Source organism: Mustela erminea, chromosome 5, assembly GCF_009829155.1.
Source record: "Mustela erminea isolate mMusErm1 chromosome 5, mMusErm1.Pri, whole genome shotgun sequence".
NCBI lineage: Eukaryota > Metazoa > Chordata > Mammalia > Carnivora > Mustelidae > Mustela > Mustela erminea.
This window is the reverse complement of record NC_045618.1, coordinates 2103263-2121727: the sequence shown is the minus strand read 5'-3', so window position 1 is coordinate 2121727 and position 18465 is coordinate 2103263. Positions and strand designations below refer to the sequence as shown.

Below are 18465 nucleotides of genomic sequence, written 5' to 3'. Positions count from 1 at the left end.
TGTGTGTGCGTGCATGTGTGCACACACACATGTGTTGCTCATAGCCAGCCCTGGTCCATCAGGCATTTGGAAAATTGAAAGATAATCAAAGTTGTGTGTTACGATCCTTCTGCACATGCACTTGTGTTATAGGGGAAGGATATAAACACAGAGTTGCTGAGGGCTGCTGAGTGGGGAGAGCTACTTTCTATACACAGGGTGTGTAGAGCTCACAGAGGTTAGGAAACAGGTAGGGAACAAGAAGAGAGAAAGCAGGGAGGACAGAGAGAAAGAGTGAGAAGGATAAATTTAAAGGATGTAATATGAGCACCTAGATCCAGCCATACCTAATGCCCACTATGCAAGTTTCTCTTTTTGCTTAAAAAAAAAAAAAATGCTCCTGAATAATCGTTCTCTCTGATGCTACTGGCACACGTAAAGTAAAACAGTATCATCCAGGGACAAAGAGTCTTTTCGAAACTTTCATCCCACCCCAAGCCTAGGAGAGGAGCCAGTTACCAGCAGTCAAAGCCGAATCTCTCCCCTCCAGCGTCAGTCTCTCATATAAAAGCCTCTGCATTTTTTCCCAACAAGCTCTGTCGCTGTGTGCCTGGATTCGTAGAACGCAAGTCCAATCCTCCTTCCGGTTCCCGTTCTCTCCCAGCCCGCCACAGCATCCCAGCAAAGATGGGCTCCCTCGCTGGCTGCTTTCCAGGACACAAACACTTGGGGACTTCAGGACCAGGTGCAAGGCTGTGTGCCTCACTCAGTGGTGGAGAAGTTGGCGGCATGCGGGACTTAGGAGAACAGAAGGGTCACATTCCTCCACGGACACTCTGCTAATCCCAGGGGACCATTTGCAGGAGTGTCTAATGAGTACTGTCAGTTTTTTAAAATAAGCTTTTCTGGAGGGAACCGTGACTTTGCGTAGACTTGGCTCTCCCGTGGGGATGGCAGCGGCCGGGAGATGGGACGCTGGTGGTATGCTGGGGGCAGGGGGCTAACCCTTGGGTCCAGAGCAAAGATGGTTTTCAAAATGAACCTTGCTTTTATGGCAAATGTAACAAAAGGAGGGAGTAATAGCAAAAGGGCTGTAGAGGAGGGGCCAGAGTTGGACTTGGGTAGGAGGCTGCTTTCCCTCTCGGCCTGGCGTGGAGGGCGAGACAGAGAGAGAAGGGAGAGAGAATAATTGGAAACACAGCACCGTGGTCACATGGTTCCGCTTAGCTTTGGTAATTGTGCTCAGGACATTGGAACCAGCTCTGGCTCCTACTGGGACCAAATGTCAGCAGAGCTCGGGGGCAAGCCCGTGCCTCTCCCCGGGGTGCAGCAGCCTTCCAGCGGCCTGCAAGGCCTGGCCAGCGGGTTTTCTGGGATTTTGCTCTAGGCTCCAGGCTCCAAGGGTGTTTGCCAGGCTCCTGTCGGTTTTTCTCTGCCGCTAGTGCGTTCTCCGCAAGACGACCTTAGGGGTCTCTTCCAGAAGGCTTCCTGGGGACGCGCAGAGAAGCTTTCCAGCATGGCTATGCCCACAGAACCAGCTACTTTCACTTCCTGGCAGAAAAACCCAAAGGATTTGCTTTAGCCCAGGAAACGGCTCTCCCACTCCCTGGGGGCCTTTTCCTCCCATCTGAGCTCGTCCGCTGCCCCTTCCACAGAGTGCTGGGGCTGGAGGGCTGTCCCCGCACACCCACGAGGCCACCGCATCCCAAAGAGGGATGAAGACTACGCACCGTCACGGTCCTCGGCGGACCTCAGGACTGACCTTGGCTGCCATCCCTATAGAAAATACAAAAGCCAAAAGAGTAAAGCCAACGTGCAAAGAAATGTCCAGCTCCTCCTTTAAAGGAGCTTGAACGACTTCTGGACTGTGCCAGGGAGCAGGGCCGGTAAGCCCGCCCGCCCGCCCACCCTTCCCATTTGTTTCATTCAGCACTTGCTGAAAAGCATGACGTGTCTGTTGCTCTGCTGGGCACAGTCAGCCCTGGAGGAAAGGCCACGGAGTCTCCATCTGGATGGAGTACACTTAATTCACTGGAGAACTTCGAGAGGGTAAATAACCATATGGAGAAAGGCGAACTCGCTGATAAAATGTGTTTCAAATTTCTGAATTCCCCGACAGTGTCTTATATCAAAGGCAATTTTTCAAGCTGGGTCACTGCGGCCCAGGGGGTGTTTTCTGTCCTGAACCGAAGAGGGACGCGGAGGCGGGATGAAGGGGAGGACGTTCAGGGCCCTGCTCTTTCAGGGCCTGTGGCTGGGACCGGTTGGGCGTGTGTGTCTGGACGCGGGCACGGGACCGGGCAAACGGTGAGACACCTCGGGGCTGTTTCCCAGCCGGTAGTGAGGATGGGAAACTCCTTTCCCTACCATTGGGCTAAGGTGAGACGTGTGACGGATAATTCTCCGTGACAGCCCAAGGGGGCCGCTGGATGCCCAGATCGCTGGTCAGACGTTCTTCCCGGGGGGGCCTGTGACAGCGTTTGCAGAAGACACGAGCCTTGGAATGTAGACTGAGGAAAGTCTGTCGTCCTTGACGGTCCGCATAGAACAAGGCAGAGGAAGGGCAAGCGTGCTCGGCTCGTGCTGAGACAGACCCCGTCCTCTCCCGCCCTGGGCTGTGGTTCTGGAGGCTTTGAACTCGGACTAGGGCTTACACGTTGGCTGTCCTGGTTCTTGGGGGCTGTGGGCTTGGCGTAGAGTACGCCCCGTGGTTCCCAGGGCCTCCAGTTTGTGGGTTGGCAGATCGTGGGACTTCTGCACAATTGTGTGAGCCGACCCCTCAGAACACACGTCTTTCTCTGTGTTTCCCTGTCCTTGTCTCTCTCTAGCCATCCGCCCCTCCCCCACCCACGGGTTCTGTGACTCTAGGAGAAGGTCCCCCACCTGGGACCACAGAATGAAGGACTCCAGGCAGCCGGCTGACGTCGCAGGGACAGGGAGCCCCCGGGGCCGCCTCTCAGAGTAGCTGACAAGGCCAAGCCACCAGAAAGACATTTTGGAAACTGCTGCTCTGGAGGAGCCTAGAAGGCGGGTATGTAAGACGCTGGAGGCGCCCCTCACCTGGACGGCCGCACTCTCAGCTCCCTGGAGGAAGGTCGTCTCAGCCCTCAACATGCAGGCACGAGCGGGGTCATCAGGACACCCTCCCCAACACCCAGGCCTCTGAGACAAAGGACAAAGTGGGGCGGCCCTTTCCCCTTCAATATACGGATTCCCTCCAACATGGTAGAGGCTGAAGGTATAATTCCTCTTTGGAAGTATCTGGACGCATTCACCAAGGGCACATCGACCCGTCCCTGTTCGGAAGGGACCAGCTAAGGACACTTAAGAAGTGTCCTTATGGAACCCGGTGCCCGGAGCTCGGCTTTGCTCATGGGAGATGCTTGGGAAACGCTGCTGCCACACACGAGGCGGCCTGTCATGGGGAGGAGGGACAGGCAGGGGCACAAAGGTCCCGGCTGCGGCTGGGACACGGAGGTGACCACATTGCCTCAAGTGCCAGGTGCAGCCCCTTTACGGCTTCACGGACGGCCCCCTGAGGGCAGACAACCGTGCTCACCCCCAAGGAAACCGAGGGAAGTACCCCCAGGAGGTACCAAGATGAAAGGCAAAAAAATCAAAATAGTGGAAGCAGCCTACGTGTCCACCAGTGAGAGATTGTGTTATGTTGTGCGCAGTCAGCGGTGAATTGTGCCGCCAATAACACGCGCATAAGAAATCTCCGTATGAGGAGCCAGGGTAGCTCAGTGGGTTAAGCCTCTGCCTTCAGCTCAGGTCATGATCTCCAGGTCCTGGGATCGAGTCCCGCATCGGGCTCTCTGCTCAGCGGGGAGCCTGCTTCCCCCCTCTTTCTCTGCCTGCCTCTCTGCCTGCTTGTGATGTGTCTCTGTCAAATAAATAAATAAAATCTTAAAAAAAAAAAGAAAGAAAGAAAGAAAGAAAGAAATCTCCGTATGTGGGCGTGGAAAGAAGTCCACCGTATACCACAATGCTGAGAAACACTGTAAAACGGTTCTAAAGACCAGGTTTGTTTTCAGAAATGTACTCATATTAGCAAACACCAAACTGTTTATGACTTTTCCGGAGGGTACATAAAGTGCCAGGGCATGGTCTTACAAGAAAGCTTTTTATTCCTACTTAACAATTTCTTTGCCTGATCTTTTTTTTCTTATACCGTGTATCACACTCAGAAAAATAAAGGTTCCTGTTTTGAAGAACAAAACTGAAATTTATGGCAAATTTTTGCCCACAAGTAGTTCTGGTTAACTTTACAGCGATTTTTCTCAGGCTCTGAAATATCTGGTTGAAATTTTTATTAAGATCGCCTGCGGTTTGCAGATGAACTTGGGGAGAAAGTCTTCCCACCCAAGAACATTTCATTTTTTAAACATTTTCTTTTCAAATTTTATACTCTTCATTTAGGCTCTACATATCTCTAATTACATTTATTCCCCAGTGCTTCTGTTTCTACTGACAATGGTACCATTTGTGAAATAAGTTTTCTAGTTGGGTATTGCTTGTCCATAAGTAAGTCGCAGATTTTGCATATTCAGCTCATAATTGACAACCCTGTAGATCTCTCATACTCCCTCAAGCCCTAGATCCTCAACAGCTTCTCTTGAGTTTCCAACTGATTCCAACTGAATGTTAAAAATTTCCTTCATTTAAGAGTGCCTGGGTGGGTCAGTCGGTGAAGCATCTGTCTTCGGCTCAGCTCATGATCTTGGGGTCCTGGGATCGAGTCCCGCATCAGGCTCCCTACCCAGTGGGGAGTCTGCTTCTCCATCTCGTGCTCTTTCTCTCTCTCAAATAAATAAATAAAATCTTTTTAAAATTTATACTTCATTTAAAAATGCATATACTACTTATTTCCTTTTCTTTTTTTAATATCACTGAAGTTTCCATGCAGGACATCAGTAAACAATGGTACACACGGGCATGCCACGTCTTTCTCTAGACAGTGAGGGAAGTTCCCTCAAGCATTTGATGGTAGGGAGGATACGGACTGCTGTATCAAGGAAAAAATTATTTTTTATTATATCGAGGACATATTCTACTATTTCTAACTTGGGAAGCATTTCCACCAAGAATGGGTGTTTATTAAATGCTGTCTCAGCTGCTTGGCATACGCACGTACCTTTCCTCTTCCGATTTGTCTGCAGGAAGGAACCTCTGGCTGTCGTGAGGCTGGGTCACCTATACTCTGATGTTATTTCACGTCCCACTGGCTCACAACTCGCAGTTTTTACTAAACACCAGGACTCACTTGCCCATATTTTGCTCAGGATTTTTGTGTCTATGTCCCCAGACAGAAACAGCCCATCATCATCCTGGGTCGTGCTGGCATTATAAAGGATGCGGGATGCCGACATCTCCTCCTACCCTCTGAAATGGTTGGATCATCTAAGATACACCTAGTAAAAGCTTGAAGTAACTTTTCCGTAAAATCTTCTGGCTCTGCATTCTTCTGGCATTGCTTTTGAGGTGGTTCCTTGAAGCTCTCCTTGGTTATCGGACAACTCAATTTTATCCAAAAGTCTTTTCCTTCGTCAATTGCGACGACTTGCTTTTTGTATTTATTAGCAAGGAGTTGCCCATGAATTTGCAAGGTCTTCTGCAGAACTCTGTGCATGGGCTCTGTCGGTCACCCTCCTCTCTGCTCTGACTCGACGAGATGGTGCCATCCGCACTTCCAAAGGACTGAGCCCAAGAGCCAGTGCAAACTTCTCCTCTTTTTGGTTTGCTTTCTGTTACATTTGTTTCTGCTTGAGTTTTACTCCTTCCACACACCCCCAACCCGTGTTTCTGATATTTTCTTTTTTCTACCTTCTACAGCTTTGTATTTGATTGCCTCAGATCTGTTCTTCCTGTTTCGGAGAGGACAGAATGGCATGCCGTGGTCACCTGCTATGACTTCAGAGCCCAGCTTGACCTGGGTTCAAATCCCGGTGCAATCATTTACTAAGTGTCTGACCTCGAACGTCTGCTTGACCTTTCTGTGACTCAGTCCCATTCTTGGTAAAATGCAGATGATGATGGTGGCCACTCCACGGCAACTTTGTGAGAATAAATTAAAATGCTGGATGTCAAGCCCATCACACAACTCATGGGCTATTTGTGATTCCCAGTAGTGCTGACATCATCGCCGTTAGTTAAAGCTAGAACTCCTCCTCCGAGTGCCCCTGTGGCTGCAACCCCATGGATTTTTGAAACGTGACATTCAATTGTTGTTTCATAAATGATCTGTAATTGTAGTTTTGATTTCCAACTTGGGCTCCGTCCTGCAGGGGACTGCTCTGGTCCTCATTCAGGTCTTATGGTCAGAACTCCAAGAGGCAGCCTTGCTGTTCTTATAATTTTTTTTATTAGAAAATTCCAGTTTAATTGCATCGTGGCCACAGGATGTGTCCTGGACATTTTTTACTTGGTGGAATTTATTGAGGTTTACTTTGCGAGCCAGCATGCGACGTGACTAAGTGTTTTCAATGTGGCGTGCACATTTCCAAAGAATTAGAATTCTCTGTTTGAAACTTCAAAGATGTATGTGTCCAAATGTGATATTACGATACATGTATATACATATATACCCAGTCTTGACTTCATGCAATTCAACACATCTATTTCCTTACTTATATTTCATCTGATTAATCTGACAAGGGTTAGACGGCTGTGCATTCTAATTTGACATCGCATTTCTCATATCCCAAACGTTTCTGTTTTGTGTACGTCAGGGGCTTTATCGGGTGTGTGAAGTGCTCTGATGTCCGTGTCTCTGTTTTGTGTTCTCCGTTTTGTCCTTTTGTGGGAGGAACTTCTTGATTGACCCCATATTTATCTGGTCCGCTACCCCACTTTCTTCTCATCTGCATTTGCTCTGTCCCTTTTCATTTGATGCGCTTATGTTTTAAATGTGTCTCTTTTTTTTTTTTAAAGATTTTATTTATTTATTTGACAGAGAGAGAGATCACAAGTAGGCTGAGAGGCAGGCAGAGAGAGAGGAGGAAGCAGGCTCCCTGCTGAGCAGAGAGCCCCATGCGGGGCTCGATCCCAGAACCCTGGGATCATGACCTGAGCCGAAGGCAGCGGCTTAACCCACTGAGCCACCCAGGCGCCCCTTAAATGTGTCTCTTAAAAGAGGGATGGAACTAGATTGGGAGGGAGAGTGTGGGGTTTTTTTAGGTTTCATTTTTTAATTCTTTTTTCATTTATTTTTTAAGCTGAATCTGGGAGTCTTTCTTTTTTAAATACACACATGACCCTTGAACAACAGGGGGGCTAGCGACACACCTGGCTCTCGACTCCCCCCAAAACTTACCTACCAACAGCCTACCACTGACCAGAAGACTTACCGACGACGTAAGCAGCTGATAAGCACACATTCTGTGTAATTTATGTACCACAGAGATTCTTCCAATCACATAAGTTTGAGAAAAGAAAATGCGGTTAAGAAAATCGTAAGGAAGAAAAAATCCACTTACACTACCACACTGCACTTTTTTTCCAAAAGAATCCACATATATGTGAATCCACGCGGTTCAGCCCCACGTGGGACAAAGGCCAACAAAGGGATGATCTCATGTCTTATGTTACCCACCGTACGCCTCGCACGTATTTAATGTAGAACGTTGTCTTCCTCTGAATCCAGACATCTTCCTTCTGCCATGTTTTCTCTAGGCGTGGCTCCTCAGTCACCTCCTTCCCTTGCTTCCCCAGCCAGTCAATCTCCCTTTCTGGTCCTCCTCAATGACCGAGAGGACAAGCACTCTGATTCTAGGTTGCTGGCGGCCCCGTCGAGAGTCTCTGAGCGCCATGCTGGGACTTCGCCTTTCCTCTCTGTCCATTCCGAGCGTGCCGAGCGTGCCGCCATGTCTGATGGGTCTTCCCTCGCTCCCTCCCGGATGCCGACCCCCCAGTCCCCGTGCTTCAGAACACATGACCGTCTGGGGACAAGGACACACCGCTGCTTCACAGGTGGTTTTTCTCATGTGCGTCCTCTCGGATGGTCTCGCTAAGAACGTGACTGGTTGAACGGACGGGAGTCGTCTCGGTGGCCCGCCGTCAGCTCTGATGTCATCAGCCCAGTGGGCCCATTCTTGCTCCGCTCCTTTCTGGAACCCTCACTGGATCACTGGCCTGGGAGCCTCCGAAGCGCCCCCTGCCCCCAGCCTGTGGGCCCCGCACAGGCATTGCCCATGCCTCACACGTCCTCGGTCTCCGTTGACTGTGCTAGATTCTCACCACTCTCCATGCCTCCTCCTTAGTTGACACTTGCTCAGAGCCAACCACGCCGATCTCCAGACCCCAGCACTGTCTTAGCTGGCGGGGAGGGAGTCTGTGCTCTCTGAGAACCTGCTCTCCCCACAGCGCAGCCCAAGTCTGATCCCGGCAGGCGCTTGTCCCCGTGTTCAGAGCTGGACCGCCGGACCCGACTCAGCCAGTGGCTCCTACCAATCGCTCGATAATTACCGAATGACTGGGGATGCCTGCATGTGGTGTGGGAAGATGCTTCCTGTCCACATAAAATGTGTAAAGTCGAATCAAACATCTTACGGACTCTGTGTGGTAACTTGGCCTGGACGACCTCTAACGGGGGAAAGTTCGCCCACTTATCCCTATCCTGGGACATACCCAGAGAGTTGTCCCAGCTACTTTGTATCGATTCTGACCTTGAAGATACAGGGACAGCTCTTCATGCCCGGAGAAGAATGAGGTAGACTTTTTTGTGCTACATGAAGCGGGGAAAAAAAAATTGTGGAGCAGTGTGTGTGTGTGTGTGTGTGTGTGTGTGTGTTTGGAAATAGAAAAATTAAGAATCCCACCAAAATGTCATCAGGGATCATTTCTGAACAGCAGGCAGGGGCATGGGGAAAAACTGGTCACCCAGTTAACTACAACATCTTCGTCAAAAGATTTTGCAGAATTTATGGTCCCGCCGCTGCCTCTGTGTGCATGGGTGCATGTGTGCGTGTGTGCGTGTGTGTGTGTGTACGTGTGTGTGCGTGTGTGTGCTGTGTCAGATGACGGGTTTAGGTTTGCCTTTTGGTAAGAAATGACATATCTTCTATTTCTGTCAACACACCCACACGCACCACACACATACACACGGTTGTATTATCTGTGTTTACTAATCAGCCCAAAACACCCACATGCACCACACACGTACACACGGTTGTATTATCTGTATTTACTACTCAGCCCAATGCATGGGGAACAGAGAACAGGGACATGGCTCGAGGACACGCCAGGGGTCTCCTGCTCCAGGGGCTGGACCCACGCAGCTGGCCACCGAGTGCTCAGAGGACAAGGAGAGGAAAAGTGCATGAGGCTGGGGACCTGCCAGCCCTCCCTGACCTTTCCATTGCTCGAGCCCTTCTGATCCATTTAAGAAAAGACAAGAACAGAAAGAGACAAACTCAGGGCTGACTCAGTCCAGGATCTCTGCCTCGGCTGATGGGGAGAAGGCCACCTTGCTGGAAGAGAAGATCGGGGATATTTGGGGTTTAAAATGGTCTCCCTACCCATCTCCGTTCCAAATCCTATCCATTGCTTTTTGAAACTTTGTAGATCCTGTCTTACTGTAAAAATTTACATTTCGCACACAATACGTACCGCATAAACACATAGGAGATGCATGTGTATATAAAAGTTTGTAAACACACAGACGTGCGTAAACATAGATCACTAAGACAAGCGTTTCGTGAAACGATACCCTTACTACGGCGTAGTGAAGTAAAAACACGACAGAAACGATATACAATACGCCTTTGCTTGGAGCCTGGTGCATTCTGATATACTCTATTCTTCTCATATTTTTTTTTTTCTTTTAAAAGCAATGCTGGTCTCAAGGCACTAAACTGATTTCCAGTGCACTCGTGGGTCTTGTCTGAAAACCACTCTCCTAAAGCCTTCCCTGACTGCCCACAGCCACTTCATAAGGAACATTTGCTTTCATTTCCCACTTGGCCCCATTCTTCTGAGCCACTGAATGTTCTCGCGGACACGGTAATGTCCCTGCCCTTGCTTGTCTCCCCGCAGATTTAGGAGCCGGGATGGATTCTGAAATCCCCTGTTCTACTCTTTGGCTGCAGAGAGAGGAAGGAGGAGGGGCCTCGAGTTTGCCCCAGCGTCGCTTTGCCAGAAGACGGCTGCTGTGGTCCTCAGGGGGCCCGCACAGGTGCCGGCTGTCCCCGCCATGAGGATGTGTCCACGGCGGCCACCTCCAGCCGCTGACTGGCAGAGCAGCCGCGTCCCGGCTGCTGGAAGAGCCGTGAGAACGTGTCTGGCCAGCTGTCCATGCAGACTACAGAGCAAGAGCAGGACCCAGAGCAAGCCCTAGGAGAGCTCCATCTGTGGGTGGTCCCAGCTCCGGGGTCCCCATGCAGAGGCGCCGCCAGCCCAGAGCCACTCCCCCGGGGCACGCCCTGCCCTCCAGCCTCTCCAAGGGTGCGCAGCCCAGGGGCTCCCCTGGGCTCTGGCTGCCCCCCAACCTGCCCTCCACACGTGGTGCCCTGTCCCCCGTCTGCTCGGCAATCTCTCCCGCGGAGACCCTCGGCGTCTCTGCCAGACACTGGGCAACCTTGCCGAGCCGACGGGGCCAACAAAGGTTGAACACAAGAGAAAAACGAGAAGCGTGTTCCTACTTCAAGCCGCCCTCTTACCCACACCTAGAACAGTTGGTTTAGTTTGCCTCCCGGGATATTTTTTTGCACCCGGGGATGAGAGTGTGTTGCTATCCTCACTAATTCGTGCCTTAGGATCAAAAAAAAAAAATCTTACGGGTGACAATTTGTTGCCAGCCTGAATGGACAGTGTAAATACAAGGTAAGATGGTTGCGGCTAAGGTTATATCCGTGCTGTTCCTCCCTTGTTCAGGCAACAGCTTCCTGCCGTTCACCACGTGCCCCGCGCGGACGGCGCGTCGAGGAGGAAGGCACGGACTTGAACTCTGCTGGAGAAGGCAGATGTGGGCCCGGAGACGACTCCGAGAGTGGGAGTGTCCTAATGCGGGTTTGAAGGGGGAGCCACTGCCTGCGGTCACTCGCTAAGTGGCCTCACCGAGGAATGGGCCCATGAGCTGGGGCCAGAAAGCCGAAGGCGGGCTTTCCACCTGGAGAAAGGAAGGTGGGAGTTCGAGAGAACACATGTCCGGTCAAGATAACAGCGGGCACGAAGGCAGGAAGGCTTGAAAGACCTTCTGTCCTCATGTCGGAGCGAATCTCTCAGTGGCCCCGGAGCCGGGCTGCGAGCAGGAGCCAAGACGCCGAAATGCCGGCTTGGGCTGACGAGACTGAGGAACCTGTGAGGAACAAGGGCCTCATCGCGCTGGCGAGTGGATTTCAGTTCTGGGTGTTCCGTCCCCACGTTACCCCGAAACCCTGGGGTCCGCGCTGGGCCCCAGAGAGGGATGGCGGGGGAGGGGGTGGCAGGCTGGCGAAGGGCGCGTCCCACGCTCCTGGCCCACCTTCCTCCTGTACAATTCTGCTTTTGACAGTTTACATGTGAGTTTTCATGAACGATTTCAGTTCTGAAGAGGTCCCCCTGGATAGAAAGAGCTAGAAAACACCTGCTGTAGCTAAGGATAACCCAATTTCACCCAGGAAAGTTAATATCGTTTTCATGTTTAGTAAATACAGACATTTGCTAGGCGCGTATCAGAGCTGTGGAGAGCGTAGATTTTGGAGTCAGGCTGGGGTGAAGGTCCCGGGAAGCCACTTTCTAGCTGAGTGATCCTGGGCACGTTACCTTAGCTCTCCGTTTTGGGGACACACTTCCTAAGCCAGGGACACTGAGAGGTTCCAACAAGATGCCACCTGCAAACATTCTAGAACGCGGTGCCTGGGCCAGGAAGACGCACAGGGACGGGCTGGGGTGTTGGGTGTGACTCGGGAGCATCACTGGGGACTGAACAAACCAACAGCAGGGCTTCCGTGGAGGCACCTGGCCCGGCCTGATAGCTTCTGTCCTCACCCGGCCTGGAGGAAAGGGGCGCCTCTACGGGGGTCGTACCTGCTGAGCCACTTACAGTAAGACACCAACGGAGAACGGAGGAGCAGGCAAGCCGGGAACACTCCGGTCCTTCCCAGGGGGCCCCGAGGAAAGGGAAGCAGAGCCACAGATAGCGGCTCCCCGGGCTGCCTCGGGGCTAGGCTCCTGGGACAGAGCTGCTGTGCTCGGGGCAGGGCGTTGGGGGGGCGGGGGTCCGCCTACAGGAGAGGATTTGTTTGTGAGGAGAAGGAAGGGTAGATGCTCCCCATGTCCGCAGAGAGAAGGAGATTTCCTCCACCCACAAAGACGCAAGCGTGTTCATCAGGGAGGACCACCTCCCGGGGAACTGGCGGTGGGACCCCGACCACGACAGTGGAGAGCCTGCCAGCCAGTCAAGGTCAGAGAGGGTCAAGGTCAAAGATGTCTGTGCTCCCAGCGCACTTCAGGAGGAAGAGCCTGGCGGCAGCTGGAAACCCTGCCCCGGGGCCTCCACCTCTCTCCCTCCCTCTCCCTTCTGCTCCCTGCCGCAGACCCTGCACTGAGCAGGAGGTCCCACAGCCCGACATCCCAGAACCACAAACTCCCGGGGATGGCGAGCCAGGGCTGGGGACACAGCAGCCACGTCCCCTCACCCCAGCGACTCCCAGCCAAGCACTGTGGCTTCCGTTCCTGCCCAGGCCCCGGCACAGCTTCCAAACGGGCCATGAAGCCCCTCCCCCAACCAAGCCGCTCCCCCACACAGGTCAGCGAGGTCAGCCTCCCGGGCAGAGCAGCTGTCCGTCCGAGGGACATTCACTCACCTGGGCCCAACTACCTCCCGGTACACGGTCCCCAGAGCGGCCACCTCCCTTATTTTCCTCTCCAAGCGCCCAGCAGGGACCGAGACACCATCAGTCTGGGCCAGCCTGGGGCCGCGGCCTGGGTCCGAGCCGGCCGGCAATGAGAAACGGATTTCCTCGCTCGCACGGAGGCTGGTCTCTGGGTCGGATCCCCGGCCCCGGTGGCTAGGAGGCTCCGAGTCAGATGCTGCTTGACCACCTGCTCTGGACAGGTGACTTGGGGCAAACGTGTCCAGGCTGGCAGGGCTTTGCTCAGAGACTCCCGGCCTGGGCCATCTGACTTCTCCACGTGAAAAGGCTCGGTCCGATGGGGCAGCTGCCAGCACTGGGCTGCTCGGCCCTGGAACAGAGTTGACCATCTGCTGGGCTGGAGAGAACACCCAGGAGGCCAGTCTAACCCAGGAACCCAGAACCTCAGTAAGGCTCCTTGTTCCTGGCGTTGCCTTCCTTGGACAAGCCAGGAGAGGCTGGAAGGGTGGGAACGCATCGAGTGTGACTCAGGGCGCACGCTGTGCCCGGGGCACGGCTCGGGGCTCTACAGAAACATCAGCTCGCACAGGCTTGCCACCGATGGAGCAAATATTTTCATACCCATATCACAGGTGAAAGCTATCACCACCCGAAAATTCGCAGAGCTCGAAGACCCAGTGGCCTGGGGTCACAGCCCATCGCTGGCTCAGCAAAGTCCAGCAACTTCCCTGAGGTCACCCAGCCAGGACCTACCAGACCCACCCAACGCCGAAGCCCACGCTCTGCGGCACCGCATCTCTGCGCTAAAAAATGGCTCTCGGGCGTAGGAACGGATGCTGCTCAGTGCTTTTCAAAGTCTGGTGCCCAAGCCAGTGGGATCAGCCCCGGCTCCTAGAAATGCAGATTCTCAGGCAGGGCCCTAGTCCTCCTGCATGGGAGGCTGTGCGGGCGGGGCCTGTCACTCTGCTTCAGCAAAGCCCCACAGGGGACGCAGGCAAGAGAGCCGGGCCGGGACGGACACAGGGCGAGCGGAGCGCCACAGCCCAGAGGGACAAGGCGCTTCTGTTTCCGCTCTCGGGATGACTGCCGTGTGATCGGGGTGCTTTGTCCCCACGTGTCCCCTTGCGGAGCTCAGTCTAAGGGTGGCATTCAGCCCATCAGCCCCCTGAGGGGCCTCCTCCCACGCGTGTCCTCAGGACAGGCTCTGTGAGCCGATGGCGTGTGCCAGGCCGGGACGTCGGGGGGGGGGGGCCTCTTACGAAGCGTGGAATGTGCCCTGGCGCCCCCCAGCAAATATTTCAGGACTTCCTGGCGGCTTTAATGAGGGTGTAGGTGCATCCCGTGGGACGCCCTTGGAATTCCAGCGGAGCTGGCTGCTGAGGCTCAGCCGCTGCCGGGGCCGCCAGGCCCACGGTCGCCGGGAGGCACGTTGGAGACAGAGCTGTCTTTGTCGGCAGGTGCGGGGGACAGTCGCACATTGCAGGGCTGAGTCTGGAGGGCAGCAGAGGAGGAACTTCTCATGGGCAGGAGGTGGAGGCCCCAGTCAGTGCTAGCTTTTCTGTGCACACGCACAGCCTCTCTCCACTTCCTGGGCACCGTGCAGGTGGGGCCCGGGCCCAGGCAGCAGTTCCTGGGGCTGTCATGCTCGTTCTGGCAGAAAGGCTGGGACTGATGCAGTACCCCAGGCCTCTGGAGGCCAGCCTCACCCTTCCTAGACCCCACAGCCTCCCTCCTACACTGAGCCTAAGCCCCCCACTTCCGGCCGCCATGACCCATGCTGCATCCGGTCCCGCCTTGTCCTACTACCAGATGACCTTTCTTGCCTAACTAGCCGATGGTGAATTCGTTCCAAGGTACGGGTGAGGTCCTGCCCAGATCCTTACCGACACAGGGTGCTTTGCACCTCAAGGTGGAAACCACTCCATCTGTGCCCTGCAGGACCCCCTCCAGAAAAAGGACAGACTTCCCACTGCCGCCCGACACCCCATAGGCCAGCTCGCCGCGTACCAGCAGAAAGGGAGCAGAGAGCCGGCGGGAGAGCCCGCGCTGCTGGTGTCAGGCCGCATGTAGCCCAGGTCATACTGCAGGATCTGGGTCGTGTCTCCGCTTTAGCTCGTTCATCAGCCGGATGGGGTTAAAGACTCTGAGCACAGAGCTCGTAAGCGATGGGCCCGCAGGAGAAGCAGCCCCCAGCACACCGCACCCGTGCGCCTTCCACCTGTGTCTTCACCTTTCCGTAGCATGAAAACCAAGGTTGACCTCCACGTGATCGCCTCTGTGTCCTGGAACACGCGCACGCTTGCACACGCAGACACACGTGTGTTCCGGTGACGTGAGGACGGGCAGGCAACGGCAGACAGCTGTCCGTGCGTTCGCCGCCGAGCAGCACTCTGTTTCACTTTCCCTGTCCTCACCCCCGTGGAGCAGGTTCTATCCCTAGACCCATTTCACAGATGGGGAGACTAGAGCACGAGGAACGAGCAGCTTGTCTTCCTAGAGCGCACAGGTGCTGCGGGCAGCGCAGCACCTGAAACCCCCGTCTGGGGGCCTCGCAGCCCTCAGATGCAGCCACACCGCCTGCAGGGTCTGGGAAGACGCACATGTTCCAGCGGGAAAACAGCACCTTGCTCTTTCCAGCCCGTGGAGCCCAGAAATCTTCACCAAGCGATTCCGATCCTTGCTAGAGTTTGACAACCGATACCCTAAAATGTAATGCACAGAGCATGTTCACATGGTGGCTTAACGTGCCCAGACACCCCTGCAGGTCCGCTCAGGATTCAAGCCCCGGGACCAGGAGGCCTTTCCCACGTTTCCCCGCAGAGCCGGCATCTTCCAGGACTACACGGAGAGTTCAACTTATGCACTGATGTTTTCATCCATTTTTTTTTTTAAACTCTATGTCCACAATTTCTTCTGATGCTCCCCTTGCTTTTTTTAAATTGTGAAAGTAGTACACGTTTGCTATCACAAATCAAAATATTCAGAAGGCAAAACGAAAAGTGCGTTCTTTTTAAAACACTGCAATGGGGGTTGTCTGTTCTGGTCCAAAAGCAGCCAGATCAAGAGGGTCACGCTTGGCCTCACAACAGATGAGGGACCCCAGCTTCTGCGCTGCTCCCCCCTTGAGCTTAGCCCGGTCCCGTGCCCTTTCTAAGCCTCACTGTTCCATTCTGCAGAATGGGGACAGCAATCCAACAATCTGACAGGGCTCCTGGGAGGTCCAAGCACAGACCTAGCTAGCATTCTTTAAAAACCCTGAGGAATTCTTCACAGTGTGAACTTGAGGTCGTGAGGACGGGACCAGAGGTCTTACTTGCTGTGACAGTTGTCACTGACTTCTGCAGAGACGTATTGTGCTCCCACCGGCCTTCCCTTCTCTCACTTGTCCACTCCGGGCGTGCACCCCTGCCATGTCCCAGAGCCTCACTGAGATGCCGTGAGGATCAGGTCCCGCCGCATGCAGGCTGCCCCTGGGCCAACAGCTCCCAAACCCACGCCTCCAGCCGCGGACTCACTTCTGACTCAGAAACTCTTTTTTCTGCCTCCTGCTCAGCATCTCCACCTGGAGACTGACCAGGGACCCCCAAGACTCCCCCCCGCCCGAGCAGCGCTCTGGGTTTGCCCCCTTCCCATCTCTTCCTCCCAGACTCCATGTTTGCAGAACTGTCACCATCATCCATTCATTTGCAAAAGCCCAGGAATCCAGGGTCCAGCACTGAAGAACCAGGCCCTGCCGCCAGGACTCCCGCCCCTGGCCAGAAGCACAATCACAGGGAAAGACGGAGGCAGCTCCCTGGGGACTGGCCGACTCCTCTGCAGGCTGGTCCCCCTCCTAAACCTCTCTGACAGCGTCGCGGGAGCATGAGCATCATTAGGAACAAGCCGTCTACGGGCCTGAGGCCCCACATATTCACCCAAGACTTTGCGTCACTTTTTCCAAATCACATCCCAAAGCCTGACCATATCCCCAAAAAGTTACACGACCTTAGGCCCGGTCGTCTTCCCTTTCTCGAACACACCGAGCCCACATCACCCTAACGTGCTGGTCCAAAGTGCTCGCTTCTGGGAAGGCTCTGCTTCCAGATCTGCACATGGTGGGCTCCTTCCTGCCTTGATGCCCTACCTGTGGCCATCCCTGTCCACTCCATCTGCACCGGCCCCCGGGCACTCCCCGGTACACCTGCGCCTTTCCCTCTTCGGGGAACCTGCTGCTGCCCGGAGGTGCTATTGGACTGTCTGGGTGCCTGTGTGTCAGCGGTCTGTCCCCCCAACAGACATCGCCAGCCTCGTTCACTACAGGGTTTGCAGCTCAAGGACACGTTGGGCCCCTAAGGGCTCAACAAACAATCAGCCCGCGACTGAACAAGTAAATAAGTGACTAATGCCCTGTAACGAGCTTCCGCATTTGTTTGCATTTCAGAGCCTACAAAGATCTCTTACAGATAGTTTCTTAATCAAAGGAATCTGATTAGGCACAGCTTTAAACTCCAGAAGCGTGGCCACACTCTCCATCCTAGCTCCTCACCAGGATTAAGAAATAGCGGGACTGTCTCTCCAAGGGAAGAGAGTTTATTTCTAGGAGCCCCAACAGCCCCGCGGCCTGGACACGCAGAGGCTCGTGGTTTCGTCCACGGGCATGGCGTGAGAAGAAAGCACGCGGGGCTGCAGGCTTGGCTGGTGGACACCTTCTGTGCGCACACCCGCCGTAGGCCGGACGCTGGGCCACGCCGTCTGGCTCCACGGTGAGGCGGGTGACCTCGGTTGTCCCCATTCCCCTGCCTGGCCAGGGAGACAGAGGAAGGGCGGTGGTAAAGCGACAGTTCTGAAAGCTCAGAGCCGGGATTCGAGCCCAGGGCTGTGTGCCCACAGGGTCCCGGCAGCCCTTGTCCCTGAGCACGAGCTGAGTCAGGGAACGGAAATCTCGAACCAGGCAGCCCAGCACGGGCTTAGAAAGGGTTAAACGCCCACTGCGGGAGGGAGCGGTCTGGGCTGCCTGGTGCTTTTTCAAGGCCAAGATTAGGAGGACTGTTGGCCTGGCCTCCCCTCCACCTGGCCCCCTGAGAAGGCCAGGTGTTAGTCAGCGACACGCGGGGGCGAGGGCAGGGGTGAGGGACGGGGTTTCCTCTCCGCGGGGCGTTGGCAGGACCCCTGGGTCTGCGTGCTCGCACTGGGGTGTCGAGTCCCTGTCTTCGGGGTCTCTGACAGGTCGCCAGAGGCCCCGCCAGCCTGGGCGCCCGCCCACCCCACCCCCACACCGTGGAGCCAGGCGGTTGGACCCCACTCCTCTCCCAGCCCACACAGTTATCTGAAGAGCGCTGCTTCCTGCCTTGCAGCATAAAGCAATATTTGCAAAGATGAAGAAATCCTGACTCTCTTTTCTTAATTTGTTGTTGTCATGACATGACTGACTCAAGAAGCAAAAATTTAAAATTCCTGCCCAAGGTCACGGGCTGGTCTCGCCCGCGCCTGATGTTTCCCCAGATGCTCCCGCTTTCCTCTCCCACCTCTGCACCTCGCTGCACGCACCCCGCGCTGCCCTGTCTCACGCCCAGACCCCTGTCTCCTAGCCAGCCCTTGGAGAGTGTTCAAGGTTTGGCTCAGCGTCACCTCCTCCAGGAAGTCCTCCCTGATGCCCCTCCCAGCTCTCCTGAACAGGAGCTGCCCTCCTGCAGTCCCGAAGCCCTCCACACGG

General features: G+C 54.5%; 1 protein-coding gene across 3 annotated transcripts in view; it reads right to left on the bottom strand.

Annotated features, from left to right (window-relative positions):
* The window catches only part of IL16 (interleukin 16), a 97382-nt gene that overhangs the window by 74074 nt on the left and 4843 nt on the right, over positions 1-18465 (bottom strand). Inside the window, exon 1 of one of the 3 annotated variants that reach the window (XM_032341936.1) lies at positions 12765-13061. The exons of the other annotated variants lie outside the window; for them this stretch is intronic. The gene's annotated coding sequence lies outside the window, so the exon portion shown is untranslated. Of the gene's footprint in view, positions 1-12764; positions 13062-18465 lie in introns of those variants that run through there. 3 annotated transcript variants of the gene reach the window in all.